Below are 5,143 nucleotides of genomic sequence, written 5' to 3'. Positions count from 1 at the left end.
CGTGGGAACCGCCGGGGAGGGTGGTGGGGGGGGGGATACGCGGAGCCTCCGCGCCCGCTCCGGAGGGGTTGGGGATGCGGCTGCGGCAGCAGAGCCCCCCTCTTCCCGATCCGCGTGTGTGTGGACATGAGTGTGTTCCCCCCCGAAAAAAAAAAAAAAAAACCACAACTTAGCAGAGTTTCCGCGCAGAGGTGCGGAGCGGCGCGGCCGCCTCCCCGCGGGGTGACCCCGCTGCGCGCTCCCCAAACGAGTGTTTTGGGCTCTGGGTGGTTCAGGGCTGCCTGTTGCCAGCTGTTTTCCCCGGGATTAAAAACAACGGCAGCGGTGCTGTCGGGATAGAAACGGTTTCTTGAATTAAAATAATAATAACTGGATGTACACCGTGCATCTTCCCCAGCTCCCCGGGGCCCTACAGAAGTTGGCTTGCACTGTTTTAAACCATTGCTGCAGAAGATTAAAATTCAGGTTAAAGACAGTCTTTCAGTCACAATCTGCCATCATCTCTTACGGTCTTTCAGTCACAATCTGCCATCATCTCTTACGTTCGTTAAGCCGGTGAGCTCTAAAACGCTGAATTACCGGTTATAAACCACTAGGAACCACAGCTACGGTGGCCAGATGCTCCCCACAGTACATCCCTGTTGTGGCTCCTTAAAAATTGCCAAACTTGAATGAATTAGGCTGCAACTTTCTGCCTTGGCAGCCTGTGCTGGATGTTTTCTGAATGCTCCAAATCCTTTGCCTCTTCCAAAGATGAAAGCAGAGTAGAAGAGCATCATCTTGGTCGCTCCTGGGCTTGCTATGTTTTTTTGACTGTTACTCTGAAAATAGGGTCTTGAAATTTGGCACAAAGCAGCCTTTTATGGTCTTTTAGATAAACCCACCCAAATTTGTCATATTACTGGGCTTTGAAGAAGAGCAGCTCACAACACGGGGGAGGGGGACGGGGTGAAGCCCAATGCTGCTGAAATCTCTGAAAATGCTGCTCCTGGGGCACTTGCTGCCCCAGGTGCTCAGAACCCTCTCAGCAGACCCCCCAGGGACAGGGAACATCAGCCCCTGGTTAAAAAGCCTTTGCTGGGATTGCTGAAGCAGTGGGATACATGAGCACAGCCCCTGTCTCTCAGTCCCTGTCAGCCCCAGACACCTCAGTGGGTGCTGACCCTGCTGCTCCAGCGTCCAGCAACATTCACTGCCAGGACTTCATCTATGGATCCCACCTCATCCATGTGCACAGGCTGCCTTAAGGGATATTGTGAAGGTCATTATGTTACCTGGTCAGAACATCAGAAGTGTCCCACATGAGACATTCCATACCAGTTTTGTTGTGCACACATTCTCTGATGCAGTTCTTAATTACACTGTCCCAATCTGATTCCTCTACCGCGCCTGCACACCCTGGACCCGCTGTGTAAGCCAAAAAGAAAACACTTTGGCCAGATTCTCATCTTATCTGCAGGACCATAAACTGCCCAAGGAGCAATGCAAGGGCTGTGAGACTCAGGGAGATTGTGACAATAGGAGAAAACTCTCCCAAAGAAGCAGATTCCCTCGGTGCCCTTGCCCCAGGCTATATGATGCTAACAAAGTCATTAACCCAAACTTTTGGCTGCTGATGGCTGTAGTGCCCACACTGGCTGGAAACCTTTAGCCTGAATTGCTGACATCCATCTTCGTGCAGCTGGAAGCAGTGGGTGCTGTGCTTGCATGTATGAAGTGCTGCATCATGTTAAATGCTCTGAAAAAGCAGACATTATGCTTTTCAGATGGAGTACCCTGAATTAGTCAAAACTGACCTTAATCCATCCATGTGTCACCCTGACCCATCTTCAAAAGGGGCGTGTGGGGAGGATTGATGAAGGTGCTGAAGCGCTGAGGCAGTGTAGTGGAAAGTGCTATAGAATGAACCATGAGGACATTAATAACTGTGTCTTTTCAGGAACCTGCAGGTCCCCCTGCTCTGGTCCTGCACGCTACAGCCTTACCACCCTTTGAGGCCATTTCTCCATGATTTCTGAACAACATCTCTGAGGAAGGTCACAGCATGGCAGGGCAGGTCCATAGCATGCCTACATGCAACCCCAATGCATTTTTTGCCATCCAGAACATCAGCACCTTGCTCTGCTCTGAAAGCTGCAGAGACAAGTATTTGAGCTGTGTTTTCTACCGCTCTGAAATCCAAAAGTGGTCAGACATGTGAATAATGTGCTGAATAATGTACTCTGCCCAGTCTCATGTGCTGAACAATAGGCATCACTGAGCCCCTTGCTGACCATCTCACTGCACACACAGCGATGCAGAAGGAGAAGAGTATCTGAACATGAAATTAAAGTCTTGTTCTGCTTCAACCAAAGGGGGTAGATGAAGTTGCACCGAGAAGAAGAGTTCAGACATTTCTGCCTTTTGACCACTTTCCATAATAGAATTTTGGCTACCACACATGCACACTTAAACACAACTTGTGTGCAGCTACATAAATGTGACACACACACTCAGATAGCACCTGATGGATGGTTCTCCAGAAAGGTCATGTATATGATATATACAACACTCAGTTTACATTGTATGACATTTATGTAGCACTTATGAAGAGCTCTGACAGGGTGTTGTCAGTTGGCATTTGCCAAGAGAAGAAATAAATCTAATAACAAAACCAAAAAAAAAAAGCATTTTGGAAGAAACAATACTGCACAAATCCTCTAAAAGGACAGAATTGTCTGCACAACAAAGGCTCGGCTGATTGATGCTAAAATAAGCAGTTATGCAACAAGTAAGAAATACGATCTCCAGGGAAGAAACCAGCAACATTTCCCTTTCATCTTCATTCACCGGTGCTTATTTTTGCAAACCTGAAAGGAAAAATATAGGCAGCCCTTTCGCTGATGAGCACGCAAGTAGAATTAACAGATGTTTTGAAGTGAAGGGCAGAGTCTTTTCTAAGTTTTGTAGGAGTTCTGCGGAGTTAAATCCCATCACTAACCATGAGTCCCCAAAATGCTGCAGAGCTCTTGCCTTGTGAATGCTTCCCCACACCCTGGGGGAGCGCTGGGCTGGGGTGATGAGGTGTGAATACCCTGATTTTAGGGGTGACTTTGCTCACCCTAGAGTTACAACTACAAAAGTAAATGTTAAAGCGACTTCAGGAGAAGAAGTGCATAAATTAGTTCATCTCTCAACGCTTTGGTTTAATAAAATTTCTCAGTCAGAGTTGAGACCGGTGAAAGTCTCGGTGCAGACAGGGGAGAGAAGGAGGACAACCCAGTTGCCTTGTTGGCATCAAAGTTGGTTACTGCAGTACATGAGCACCAGACACACGGGTGGGACAGGTCCGTGGGAGTGAGAGTAGTCCCCAAATACAGCAAAAAAATCCGGTGTAATTTTGAAGAGCTTTAGGAACAATGTATTTTCAGGCTAGTGAGAGACCATGAGGGAGGCTCAGCTCCCTCAACCTGTTCCTGCTGTGACACCCACCCTTCTCTGATGCTGGGGGACCACCACGGAGCAGGGAGATGCTCCTGGAGATCCTCAGAAGCACCACACAACTTGAAAACAGCACAGGAGACACGTAGCTGCTGATTTACTGCCTTAGATACCCTCTTCTGAGGCCTCTGGTAGCCAGAAGTCATTGGAATAGCCTTATGGCTGCTTTAATTCCTATCAAGGACCAGAGCAGTGCCCAGACATTCCAGGAGGGGAACACAGAGAAGATGAAAATCTTGCTGTGCCCATAATCCCAGCTGGGGTCATCCCATACCCCAGCTAGGATCGGGATATTTAGTTTTTATTAAAATATGTGTTAATTTGGAGAGTAGTAAGCAGATGCAGCAGAAGGAAAGAGAACAAGCTCTGTTCTAAATTACAATAATAATCATTCCCATCTTCGAGAATAAACTATGACAGACAGATCAAGGGAGAGATGGCTGCTATGGTCATTATATAAACTAATCCCTTTTCTTTCTCATTCATTCTGCATAATTCTTTTCCTCTCTGAAGCTAAGGAAAAACACTATACTTACAGGAGAAAAAATTTGATTTGGCAGATCAGTGGATAGTGAGATTTTGTTTGCAGTCTCAATTACCTTCAGTAGCTGGGAATTTGCTATCAAACTGTAAATAAAGTAGATATAGCATTACAAATGTCCATCCCTTGACAGAGAGCTCAGAAATTCTCTATGTTCTAGCAACAGCTGCTTTAATATCTTTCAAAGAAATGGCAGCTTCGCTCTGTCTGAAGGGATTACCTTTAAGGAATGCATCCATAAGTGGCTTTGTGCAAAGATGCTCACATTCCTGTGGGGTTTGTGCACTGCATTTTTTCTGCCAAATTTCAAGATTCTTTTGTTGTTGTTGTTGCTTTTCCTGTTTTCTCCAAGTTTGCCTCTATTGCCAAGTGCATGTAATACATCCCACATTTCATGCAGTCACCATGGACTGGAGGAACTGGGGGCTTTCAAAGGGCCTGTGAGTTATATTTGGGAAAATAAGGACCATCAGTTGTGAGGTGAGCAGCTCCAGTGCCCCTCCTGTGACAGGAGACCTGCTGGAGCTCCTCCTGCTTTGGAGGGATCCTTGGCCATCACAGCAGACTCCCCTGCAACACCCTCCCACCCTTCCCTGCTTTCCTTCCTTCGCTTCCTTTTTGCTGGCATTTCACACTTTCCACCTTCAGTGCAGGGAGGGAATAGCACAGCTCCTCAGGCCACGTGGGGTTTTGTATGAAGATATTTGACTGCTACAGGCAAACCTGTAGTTGTGGGTGATGGACGATGGAAAGAGAAGTAGATTTAGAATAAGAGCTCAGTTGGAAGGGACCTACAGGGAGTGTTCTGGTCCAGCTGCCTCAGTGCCCCTGCTCTCCCTCCTGAAAAGCTATCCTAAAGGCAGGACAGGCCATTCTAAACCTTGTCCTGCCCATTCCCACTCCACAACCCAAGATCCACCAAGATGTAAAAGCTGTTGTGTTTTACTCCCCTGAGCAGGCCAACAGAGCTTTCCTCCTCCCACAGGAGTCCTGGCTTGGAAGGAAGGTTTACATTCTGGTGGCAGTGGGTGTTTTCCTACTGCAGATCCCGCCACAGAACATGCAATTACTCCCCAAATTAAAAAAAAAAAAAAAAAAAAAAAAAAAAAAAAAAAAAAAAAA

At 46.9% G+C, this 5,143-nt stretch overlaps 1 long non-coding RNA gene across 3 annotated transcripts in view; it reads right to left on the bottom strand.

Annotated features, from left to right (window-relative positions):
- Positions 1 to 1,319: 1,319 nt before the first annotated feature.
- LOC114063918 overlaps positions 1,320 to 5,143 on the bottom strand; it is a 4,976-nt gene continuing 1,152 nt past the window's right edge. The window contains exons 2-4 of one of the 3 annotated variants that reach the window (XR_003572643.1): positions 4,242 to 4,459; positions 4,017 to 4,107; positions 1,320 to 2,849 (exon numbers count right to left, since the gene is read on the bottom strand). This is a non-coding gene — a long non-coding RNA (uncharacterized LOC114063918). Of the gene's footprint in view, positions 2,850 to 4,016; positions 4,460 to 5,143 lie in introns of all 3 variants that reach the window. The other 2 variants (XR_003572642.1, XR_003572644.1) reach the window with 2 other exon arrangements.

This window comes from Empidonax traillii, unplaced genomic scaffold (genome assembly GCF_003031625.1).
Source record: "Empidonax traillii isolate 1590-97213 ecotype Southwest subspecies unplaced genomic scaffold, ASM303162v1 scaffold499:size456302, whole genome shotgun sequence".
NCBI classification, from domain to species: Eukaryota; Metazoa; Chordata; class Aves; order Passeriformes; family Tyrannidae; genus Empidonax; species Empidonax traillii.
Note: the sequence above shows the minus strand (reverse complement) of the source record. Positions and strands in the feature narration are given on the sequence as shown.